Here is a 12,594-nt window from a genome sequence, read left to right on the forward strand (position 1 = left end):
TTTGACAGCAGCTTCAGCTGATCAATCTCAGTCTTCTGTTGCTCTATAGTTCCTTGGTTTAAAAGAACTGCAAAATAAATTTGTTTCCCTGTACCATGAATTTATTAACGACAACTTTAATATTTTTATACCAAAATATTCAGTCTCATAAGAAAACACATAACCATGAATGTTGTTTCTGCTGTTCTGTCACATTGATGTATGAAACTGTACCTTGATTCTCTCTCTGTAGGACAGTGATCCGTTCATTCTGCACAGCCAATGAGGCGGTCAGCTCTCTCAGCACAGCATGGATGTCCTGTGGACAGGGTTGTTGGCCTGCAGTCTCAGTCTGATCTGCTGAAACAGAGCAGACCAGAAGCAAAAGTGGGAAAAATATGATGATCTTCATTCTGTCAGCAGAAACCTGCTGTATAACTGTCATCTGTTAATCTGAGAGTTTTATAACGAGGGGAAAAGAGGCGTGAATGAGGAGGTTACTGCCCCACATGTCCCCTCATCCTCCACCTCACACACTGCAGAGCCACAGGACCACGCCTCCTACAGGTGCTGTTGGTGAATGATTGAAGAAGCAGACTGTATGAACAAACAAACAGGGTCATGTAAACAGAGCAGGAATGAAGAGATATCGTCCCAAAAAGTTTGATCCTGTTCATCAGTTCCCAACACTCCTTCGCAAACAAAATCATCCAAACATTTTCTGTAATCCCAAAACTGGACTTTGTATCTAAACTACTACTTAAAATTATCCATTTAATTTAACTGAATACACTGTATTCCAGATGCCACAACTAGAGTGACATCTGGAATACAGTGCAGCAGGAATTAGTCCTACACCTTTAAGCATTTTATACTTCCTTTTCACTTGTCTTAGAGTCAGAGGATATTTTAGTGGTTTTTAGTCAAATTGAGTCAGTGATTATTTTGTAAAGTAGTGAATAACTTCTGAAGCTCTTACATGTTGAAGATAAGCTGTTCTCTTGAAAGGAATTAATACAGGGGAAATAATATCTTACTGGAAAAGTTAGGTTCTGGTGTTTTGTTCATTAGCTCCAAAAATGTGAATAAAGTCAAAAGTATTTTCATTGAATGTTGGCTCGATGTCAGCTGTGACTTTACAGAGTGAAAGAGAGCAAACCTGTGTTTGTCAAGCTTGTTGAACAAAGCAAAGTACAATTTGATAATGCTAAAAATCTCCAACACACTGACCTCAGCTTCTCTATGATTCGTGGAAATCAACAGATCAACAGATTTAATTTTCTTTGTAAATAACTGCTCATTGCAAAGACTCTGTCCTGTAAGTAAGAGTCACAAACTGTGGGTGATGAAAACCCACAAAAATAAAACTCTTGTTTTTTCCCAACAGACCTTTTGACTTGTCACAGAAGTGAAAGCACAGGTGGAACTTATGTCGCTTCAAAACCATTAAAGGGTTAGTGTGTTAGAATATCTCCAACACACCCGGTTAGTGCTTACTCCCTCATTTATGACTCACAGGGAGCCTGTCCCCTTCTCGTTCCAGTGTTGTTTACAGGCAGCAGAGCGAATTTTAATGATTTTACCAATTTTTGACATTTTTACACAAAGACTGTTTATTTTTCCTATTTATTGAATAGTTTGTGTTTTTCATTTATTTCATTTCACAATTCACTCACATGACAGTGTCACTCTCTGGCTTTTCACCACGATTGCTCTGTTTTGAAAATAAATCTGTGATAAGTGGAAATCATTTAATTTTGGCTGTGATTACTGTGGTTTGTTTGGCTCGAGACCCAGTTGTTGGTGGTGAGGCTGTGGTAATTTAGAGCTGATAATGGAGAGGTGCAGACAGAGCTCCAGGCAGTCTGTAGAGGTAGAAGGCTTTATGATAATCCAGGTGTATGTCAGCAACAACACAAAACAACAGTATACAGTGTGGTAAACTTACAAATGTGAAGAATGCCTGATAAATACACATCAATGAAAGGCACAACCCCTGAACATGACTGGTAGGGGCAGATCTAGAAGGGTGGCAGTTTGAGTGGCATGTGCTGCCCTAAAATTCAAATCAATTACATTTTATTTATACAGCGCCAAATCAAAACAACAGTCACCTCAAGGTGCTTTATATTGTAAGGTAGACCCTACAATAATTCTGTGATAGCCGAACAGACAGACACTTTGATGTTGTCAGTTCAACAGTGCTTTTTATTTACAAGTGCGATCTCTCTGCGGTTTCTGGCTCCAGCCCAAACGCAGCCACTCCGTCACTCCAGTCGTGTGTGTCTGTCTGCTCGGACTACAAGACTTAAAAACAGTTTTTACCACCAAGCCATACGACACCTCAACCACAACACTTAAACACACACAGCACAGTCCACAGGACGCACTCAGAAGCTACCTTGCAGCTTCAAGTACTCTGTTTAAATTTGCACTGGTTACTCCACTTTATTGTTATTGATATTTATATTTAAAAAGTGCAATACTGTAATTTTCTGCTGCTCATTCCTGTGCAATATCCCATCTGCCCCCCCCGTCATATTCCTTTTCAAGATTTTCCTTATTTAATCACTAGTGTACATATATTTATAGATACATATATATTTAGTCATCTTTTCTCTTTTACTACATCTCTCTAATATTTTGCTCTTTACTATTTTTCTATTTATTTCTTTATTTTCTTTTTTTTAATTATTATTTTATTTTATTTTATTATATTTTCTTCTACTGTACCATGCTACTGAGTGACTGCTGCTCGTCAAACACCTTTCAGTGCCATGTTGACCCTGTGCTAACTTGCATATGACAAATAAAACTGAAACTGAAACTGAAACTGACTCTCCTCCTTCCCTGGTGCCCTTTGAGCTCACTGCATCAACCCTCCGCTGCAGCAGGCCAAAGACCACACCTCCGCCATACATCCTCACCGCCCAACTGAGGCCGGGGCCACATCCGCAGAGGGTGGATGGGAGCCCCAGGAGGTAGTAACGTAGAGAGTTGACCACCCACCGGATCGCCAGGCACTTCTTCTCCACTGTGCTGTAGTGAGTCTTTCTGTCCGTAAGCTTCCGGCTGATGTAGAGAACAGGGCGGTTGGCTCCCCCTGCCTGCTAGAACAAAACGGTCCCAATTGCGTTCATCCTCGTGAATGAACTTATGAATCATGGACTTTAAAGTCTTATTCAGCCGCCCCACCAACCCATCAGTCTGAGGGTGATAGACGCTGGTTCGAATAGATTTAATTCATACAATTCCTTCAGTGTGCGAGACATGAACGATGTGCCCTGGTCAGTTAGTAATTTTTTTGGAATACCAACACGGGATTTGACCTGAAACAGTGTCTGCTCCACACGTTTTGCTGAAATGGTGCGCAGCAGCACTGCTTCCGGGTATTGCAGCAACGACACTCACACGCACACACCTCACCTCCACCCAATCTGCCTCCAGTAATACCCCGGGGCGAACTAAACTTCAGTGGACTAGGGTCTGCGTGCAAATGGGCCCTAGCCCCCCTTACCTGAGTAACTGTAATGGGTGTAGGAAAAAGGTGTGCCCAAGCTGCCCTGGGTGCAGAAACACAGATAGGCAGGAGGGCACGCTCAGCAAAAACAGATTAATCAAAAATAGGTTTTAAACTTTTAAACTTTTTCTACCCTGATGAGCAGTTTTTGACAAAACAGTCTTAGCTGACTCAGAAAGAGCAGTGTTAAAACGGTTTCTTAGGTTCATGGAGCTTGAATCAACAGGTCCAGAACAAACAGGGGTTGACATAACCAGAATTAACAGAACCAGAGTTAGCAGTTGTGAGAGTTGATGTTTTTAAGGTTGTCATTTGTGCTTAGAAACATATAATCATCTATGCTTAGAGATATATAATCATTTCTATGCTGATAAAATATCTTACCCTTATTAACTTTTAACATATTTTCAGGTGAGAAAGTAGCTGTGTACACTTCAATTATCTGCTCGATTTATCAAGGCATCCCATATTTGCAAAAGTGCTCCGACGTTTTCAGAAACGTCTGTTACCCACGAGCTCGATAGCTAGCCGGGGTTCAAGGCTCACTAGAGCTGGCGAGAACAGCAAACTCCCAGGCACATCATTTTCAAACCCCCCGCGGTCTTTCACTACTCAGGTTAAGCATGATATATAAGTCACTTAGATAACTTAAAAATGTTATTGTTTGGCTTTTTTCAGTGTGTTATTTGTTCCTGAGTAAATCGGTTTGGCTGAGATTAAAGTTATAGTTTTCACACAGCTGAATAAACATCAAACAGAAAACCGATTAAACAGAAGTGTGAGATGGTAGAATTTCCTCCAGTGTCCTGTGTGAGTACAAGAAAACAATTAATAGAATATAATATGTTAAATTTGCTTAGATGAGAGGGTCCAGCAGTAGATCAGAGGAATAGGGAAGGATTTGTCAGTGTTTCAGTTTGGTTTAGTGATAGGCCTGAGAGTGTGTGTAGTTGTGTAGAGGGAGAGGAATTTATGGACACTGGGGGTCAGCCTGTCATAAAAGGAGACAGGAAGCTACAGTTGGGGGAAGCTGATGTTGATGCTTGTCGCTGAATGTAATAAGGTGTAGTCTCTGGAGGCCCGAGGAATAAAAAAGAACCGGGGTGAAACTGCTTTACCTAACACTAGAAATCGAGCGGATTTCTTATAGTTTCAAAATTTTGCAAACAAAGTCTTTGTACTAAGAATTGAGCTTTTCTGAATAATTTCATTTAATTCTAGTCTTGTTTTATGTATTTTGTTCAGTATTTCCTGTTCCTGGCAGGACATGTAGGCTTCTTCTAAGGATTTGATGGTTTCTTCTTTTCATCTGATGTGAATGAAATGATTTTACTCATCACAGCTTTTCCTGCTTCCCAGAGAACAGATGCTGATGTTGCAGGCAGTCTAAATATAAAGCGTACTCTTTTTAAACATATTTCATCACATTTTCATCTTTAAGCAATGATCTATTAAATCTTTTACTTGGCGTAATGACCTTCTTACTTATTAGAATTACAGACGCAGGCGCATGATCACTGACAGCTGTTTGTAAAGATCAAAAATGTTCCAGACTAATTCAGACACATGTCGGTGCAATAGTTGTCTAGTTATCTCTTTTTTTTAACTACACATTTTTTTCTCACATCTGACATGACTCAAAGAAGACATTTGTTTTATTTGTTAGTTTGTAGTTTTGTTAGAATAAACATTAATGAAAAAATATTGCACACAGATGTTACAGCAGTTCTTTAATCAGAGGATAAAAAGAATGAAGAAACACTGAATTTTAAAAAGAGAAGATAATTGTAAATAAACATATTTATCACCATGTGCATTGTAGTCAAGATTCTGAATATGAAATATTTCAAATTTAAATTGTTGCTCTCCATTGCCATCTATTATTCCATCCATCCATTCTCCTCTGCTTACACAGTTCAGGGTTGGTGGGGTGTCACCCTGGAAAGGTCACAGTGTGTCACATGGAGACAGACAACCATTCACACTTATGGGCAATTAAGAATCATCTTGAGTACCACAAGAGAACCCAAACACACAGGGAGAACCTGCAGACTCCACACAGACCACCTCCACAACTTCTTGCTATGAAGCAACAGTGCTAATCACAGCGCCACCGTGCCGCTATCAGTTATTATACAGCTTTATTAAATTCAAAGCTTAGCATCACTGAATATATCGATTCAATAAAATATCATCAAGCTCAACATCGGCTACACTGGAGCATATTTTAATTAATTTCAGTTTTATGTATATGCTACCAATTCATAACAACAATATCCTTCCTTTAAATCCAGAATTGAATTCACAATCCTGCTCCTCACATACCAGGTCTAATCAGGCCCCATCTTATCTTAATGACCTTGTAGTACCATATCACCCTATTAGAGCACTTCGCTCTCACACTGCAGGCTTACTTGTTGTTCCTAGAGTATTTAAAAGTAGAATGGGAGGCAGAGCCTTCAGTTTTCAGGCCCCTCTTCTGTGGAACCAGCTTCCAGTTTGGATTCAGGAGACAGACACTATCTCTACTTTTAAGATTAGGCTTCAAACTTTCCTTTTTGCTAAAGCATATAGTTAGGGCTGGACCAGGTGACCCTGAATCCTCCCTTAGTTATGCTGCAATAAGTCTAGACTTTTTCCTTCCCACTGTTGCCAAAGCGCTTGATCATAGGTGGTCACGTGATCGTTGGCCTTTTCTCTGTTTTCTTTGTATTACTGTAGGGTCTTTACCTTATAATATAAAGTACCTTGTGGCAACTGTTGTTGTGATTTGGTGCAATATAAATAAAATTGAATTTAAAGTTGAATTCATTATTTAATTCAATTTATTTAAAAAAAATCTTTAGCTGTGTTGAAAACCAAAAGCTGCATAATTATCCATTTTCTGACAAAAAGAGGAACCAGTTCCCTTTGACATGGCGAAAAGCACATGACCACTGAGAGTGGAGTAGTGATGCCGATCATCATATATTTTATACTTTGACCACACACGCATAAACACCTGATCTCCAGCCTCTAAAATCAACGTCACGCCATTAGAAGAACTTCCAAAAGTAGACTGTTTTTGATCCCGTGCTGTAACAACATGCATCCCATTCCTTACTAACACAGCTTTGCTTCATGGTCTGAAGAATAAAGAGAGTGACCAAGACTTGCTTTTGTAGCTAACAGACATTGATACTATTGCAGTACAGACCTAAATCACTCAGAAAAAGGTGAATATTTAAATAACAACAGTAATGACAACATTTAAAACACATGGGTTATCATTTGTGTGAGTTTATTTCCTGCTCTTGTGTCACTTAGGCTACGTCCACACTAATGCATTTTTGTTTGAAAACACATCGTTTTCTCTCCGTTGTGGCCTCCCGTCCACACTGAGACGGTGTTTTCGCTGATGGAAAATGCAGCGTTTTGAAAACGCTCTCGAAAACGCATACATTTCATAACAGTGCTTTCGCGTCGCAGTGTGTACTTCCGAAAAGAAAGCCTCATTTCTGCCGTTCAATAGACGACTGAAGAAACTTTTTAAAATTATGCAAAATTGCAAAACGCTCAGCTGTGTCTCTAATCAAACCTCTGTAACTTTGCTCTGCTTCACTTCAGCAGCATCAGGTAATGTTCAGATGTTGATTAATGGTTTTCTTTCATTTTTGATCTACTGCAGAATATTTGTATAAGATCCCGGGCCAGGAAAATCACCGTCATGTTTTTCTGTTTTATCTTCAGTTACTTTGACACAAATGCATCTGCTGTGATACTTACACCTTTGATAAAGTCTCGCAAGTGTCAGGTTTCTTTTTATAGATATAAAAATATGGAAATGTACGGATACGTGATCAGAATTATAATATTTCTGACTGTCTGAGGCGAAATTTCCACAATTCGAATTGAATCGAATTGTGGATCGAATCGTTTCGGGACCTTGTGAATCGGAATCGAATCGATTCTAGAAGTCAGTGACGACACACAGCCCTAGTAGTGACAGGACCTAAACCACAGGTGTCGAACTCCAGGCCTCGAGGCTCCGGTGTCCTGCAGGTTTTGGATGTGTCCTTGATCCAACACAGCTGATTTAAATGGCTAAATTACCTGATCAACATGTCTTGAAGTTCTCCAGAGGCCTGGTAATGAACTAATCATTTGATTCAGGTGTGTTGACCCAGGGTGAGATCTAAAACCTGCAGGACACCGGCCCTCGAGGCCTGGAGTTCGACACCCCTGACCTAAACCGTTTCCCGTTCATTCTCTATGGTAGTTCTAAACCACTACTGATGTAATATATTTTTGGCCACTATGGTCTTTCGGCGCTGTTTCGAGTTTGAGTCGCGGCACTTTCAACACTTTCGACTTCCAGCGAAGAAATCAGACCTCAGCGCTTCGTGTTCATTAACCACAGGTAAGAAACATTGTTTGAAATAAGAGTAAACCTATAGGATAAATATCCGGCTGTATTTTAAAGGTTTATGACAGCTGGACTCGGGGGAGGTTTCATTAATCCGTGTGTGCCGCTGTCATGTTGTAAATAAGCTGGGTGGGTTTCTGACAGTGTTGTGTTCGTATGTTGGGAACATTAAACATGTGTGTGTTCTTTTCATGCTGTAATGTCAGTAATCTCGTCAGTGCGCCTCTGACAGTCTGTCCTGATACGAGTCATGGATAATGGTGACATGTTGATAATTAACAGCAGTGTTGTGGTGTGATAGCACGGCTGCTGGACCGCGGTTACGTGAGCCGCGGTCAAGCCAGTCGTCTCTTATCCACCGCATAAATTTTCTTGCGCTTCTACACAAGCCTTTACGGCAGCGCCATCACAGACCCGTGATGTTATAATCGAATGTGCATGTTGATTTTGACCAGAAAAGTCATATAATTTCTCCACAACTGTGTATTGGATTAAGATTAAACTTGTTGTGTGAGTGTCAAAGGAGAGGAATCTGTTGAGAAATTCATGTCAACTACCACAGATGTTTTTTAATATATCTTTAATATGGTGTTCTTACACTCCTTGAAATTTGTTAAATTTGAGCAGACTTGCCCTTTAATGTTTGTGGAGTATTACAGTAGATATCAATGAAACTTGGCTCAGAGGTAGAGTAAGTGTCCAAAAGGAGGAATTCGTTGAATGTTTGACGTCAACTATTAAGGATGATTTTTAAAGACTTTTTGAATATGATGCAACCAGGCTGTCCCAATGCAATGTGTGCGTATGCACGCGCGCACTCACACATACACGCACGCGCACACATCGCATTGTGACTGCCTGGTTGCTGTTATTTAAAAGACGTAGTGGTTTATTTAATTGCAACGTGTAATTTATTGGCGCTAACTTTTTTTTTTTTTAATCGTTTACACAAGGTTTGAGGTGTGGAATAAACTGCAGTGGAATTGGAAAACAAAATATGGGTGTGCGTGGTTGGAGGATGTGTTGGGGGGGAGGGGGGGTGTCTTGTAAAACAAAGGGGGGCCTAGCAAAAAAAGTTTGTTTTCCCTCCTACATCATACCCAGGGACCGCTCTGATCCCTCCTTCTGAAGCTCAACGGATTAAAGACACATCTGCACCTGTGAGGGAGCAGAGCCCTCAGACTGGAGGAGACGTCTCAGAGAAGGAGGTGCAGGGAGAGTACATCCTGCAGTTTGTGAATTAAACTGTGTCGTCTGGAGAATTATGTCATGTAGTAAATGGACTGGTTCTAGCACCTTTCTACTCTACTCCAGCACTCAGAGCACTTCATGCGCCCTGTGTGTGTTTATAGTGTTTTATATTTAATATTTACACTCAGAAGAACATCTCAGAGGTCAGGATCTTGCCCATGTGTGTTCTGTTTGTTACTTTAAAGTGATCCCTCGGGTATTAAGCAGTTACCCTCTTTTTCCTTGTTAATAACTGTTTGTCATCAGTGATTTGAAACTTCATTTTGTCAGTGAATGCATGCTTCCAATTAAAATTGTATTGTTATCACCTTGTTACCCTTCTTTGATATTTGTTCTACATTTAATTAGATTATCTACAAAATAGTTCAATAAGGAGAGATTGTGTGGAAAAACTGCATATGATTTATTAAAATACAGAAATTATTTAAAAAAGAATCCCAGCCGTCGAAGGAGTTAGGAGAGGACCCTGCAGAGTCTCGATGAAGATGGAGGCTTGGAGCTCGTCACCCTGGTCATTCCACACACCAGGGTGAGGAGGTGGGTTGCATGGCTGAGTGTCTGGAAGACAGAAGACCAATCAGAAGTAAAGCATGCAGTAAAGGCTGATTAGCTTGGAGAAGGCAAGCCAGAAAATGATTGGACCATAGAAGTGATGTCAGCACTTGTTTGAGTAGTCTTTTACTAGCAGCAGACTAGCAGCTGAACATTTAATTTGGGTATCCAAATGTAAACTTTGACAGCGCGAATTTTAAAAAATAGCACCAAAAATTAATTAAAATGCATATTAAGAGTCTACAGGAGTTACTGGGTATTATGGAATATAATAAACATTAAGCTGTCTTTGAAAACGTGAAGTATGTTTATATGCGCAGTTTTTGTAAAATAATGTTGATAAATCTCGGTGAGACAGAGTCCGCGAGACCAAAGGAAGCGCCCAAAGTGTGGAAACAGCGCCCCCACAAACCCGCGTGTGACCATAAATATATTGCGCCTGTAGTGGAGTGAACTCCTAATAGGTCGTGAAGTCGCAGAGATAGGAGGTGTTGCCAAAGATAGACAGGCATGATGTTTCCGTAGTGTAGTGGTTATCACGTTCGCCTAACACGCGAAAGGTCCCCGGTTCGAAACCGGGCGGAAACACTTGTTACTGGACGACTTTTTCCCGTTTTTATTTTTTAAATATATAACAAACATACTGTATTATGTGGTGTGTGAAAAGGCTATATTTATAAAGTGACGACAAAATTATGATATACTCAATATAATAATATATTTATTTAATATGTAGTGGCAAATTATGTATAATCTAATTATATATAAAGCAGAAGGATGGGAGCTCATCTTGACATGTTGAGATGACATTAAAGCTTGGTTGGCTTTAAACTTTTTAAATATTAATGAAAAGAAAACAGAAGTGTTGGTCTACGTGAGTCCTCCTCTGTTGATTTGGGACCCCTGGAAGTTTATTTTAAACCTGTTGTTACTGACCTTAGTTTTAAGTTGCACAGCCAAATTAGAGCAGTGGTGAAGTCCAGTTTTTATCATTTAAGGCGACTGGCAAGAGCGAAGTCTTTTCTTTCTAGGCAGCACCTTTAAACAGCGATCTATGCTTTCTTCCCATCTACTGTAACTGCAACTGGTTTAAAATGCCGCTGCACGACTGCTATGGTTATATGCTCTCGTAAAAGAGAGCTCTCATAAAAGAGAGCATATAACCCTGTCCTGGCCTCACTGCACTGGCTCTCTGTGTCTTTTAGAGTTAATTTTAAAATTCTCATGTTTGTTTTTAAATGTTTTAACACTCTTGCTCCGCCTTACCTCTCTGAGCTTCTTCATCCCTACACACCCTGTCGGTCTCTCAGGTCAGCTGACCAGCTGCTCCTGGAAGTACTGAGATCCAGGAGGAAGCTCAGAGGGGACAGGGCCTTTACTATCGTGGCTCCTAAGTTATGGAATAACTTGCCCTTCCACGTTAGAGAGGCCCCTTCACTGTTTTACAACACCTCTTAAAACCCGTTTTTATTCTTTGGATTTTGGCATTAATGAGACTTAGTTTCTCTTGTATTTGTATTTAAATTAGTTATTAACTAACAAATTAAATATTTTACTTTTTTTTCTTTTATTTATATCATATGGAATTTTATTATTTAGTTCCAATGTACAGCACTTTGTGTCAGCTGTGGTTGTTTTACAGTGCTTCATAAATAAAGATGATGATGATGATGATGAAAGGTCATAGGAAGACTAATGTGAAACTGTATGATCTTATTTAATAAATACTACCTCGCTGATATGTGCTCAAACTTTTTACCTTGTCAGTACCGGTGTAATATATTTGTGGCCACACGCGTGTTTGTGGGGGCGCTGTTTCTTGCTGTGTGATCAAAATGAAAGTAATTCCTGGACATCACACTGATGTGTTTTTCTTGTGAAACGTGTCGGCCCATCCTATTTAGTTTTTTATAACCTATATATGTACGATATATTTGAATTCGAGAAATAAAATCGAGAATTTAAAAAAAGGAAAAAAAAAAAACCTGTTTCCGCCCGGTTTCGAACCGGGGACCTTTCGCGTGTGAGGCGAACGTGATAACCACTACACTACGGAAACTGCTGAGGGTTTTGGTGACGTAGCCAAAAATATGTAACATCAAAAAGAAACAAACTTAACCATATTTATTTCTATAGTAGAAAATTTGAACAATCTAAAGTCCAAAGTGCGAGCCCTTCTTCATGTTTTCCAAAGACCTCCAATGGGCTGTGAGAGTATTTGCCGGGCTGTGTTGAATATAGATTCTTATACACCGTTTTATATTTATTCTTTATTCTCAGAGTATTAAACCACACCGAGGGAAGAAACAAAAATGAACACATTAATTTAATGTTTATATAATGGTAATAATCAGTGTATTCTGGTCTTCCTCTGTGAAATCTGCCGCTCTGCTGCCAGCACACTTATCAATAACTGATTGATCAGATGCTGCCAACACCACACTGTGTGACCCCCAGTGTTAGGGTAAGCGAAGCCACAGAAACATACCGTGTGTAGCTGATTCAGCCCTCAGATGTTGGTCCTGCCTGATCTGAGCGACAGCAATGTGACTGAGGATGTGTCACATGGAGCAGCAACATCAGCCTTTTCCAAATATGACCCCCATTACTGATGAAACAGCCTGAAAATGATCTCATTCATCTAAATTTATCTCACAGTCACTTATTACCTTCTCACTAATATGTAAACAGAAAAGCGTGGGCAAAGCAGACCCACGTGCCTCTCAGTACGTGACTTCACCCATGTGTGTATGTTTGTGTTTCTTTCGGAAATGTGGTAGTTCCTCCTGTCCTGTTGCAAGAGCTCTGGCATGCCACAAGTTCATCTGAAAGCCCCCCTGAAAGCCCACACAATCATCTGCTGGAGTTTGTGTTTCCCCTTCTGGAA

General features: G+C 40.0%; 2 non-coding genes across 2 annotated transcripts; one reads left to right on the forward strand and one right to left on the reverse strand.

The window, feature by feature from the left end:
* The first annotated feature begins 10,222 nt into the window (after nucleotides 1-10,222).
* On the forward strand, nucleotides 10,223-10,295 carry trnav-aac (transfer RNA valine (anticodon AAC)). Its single transcript has one exon. It is a non-coding gene; the product is annotated as a tRNA-Val (tRNA).
* Nucleotides 10,296-11,693: 1,398 nt separating this feature from the next.
* Nucleotides 11,694-11,766, reverse strand: trnav-cac (transfer RNA valine (anticodon CAC)). Its single transcript has one exon. It is a non-coding gene; the product is annotated as a tRNA-Val (tRNA).
* Between the last annotated feature and the right edge of the window lie 828 nt (nucleotides 11,767-12,594).

This window comes from Pelmatolapia mariae, linkage group LG10_11, assembly GCF_036321145.2.
Source record: "Pelmatolapia mariae isolate MD_Pm_ZW linkage group LG10_11, Pm_UMD_F_2, whole genome shotgun sequence".
In the NCBI taxonomy this organism is placed as follows: Eukaryota; Metazoa; Chordata; class Actinopteri; order Cichliformes; family Cichlidae; genus Pelmatolapia; species Pelmatolapia mariae.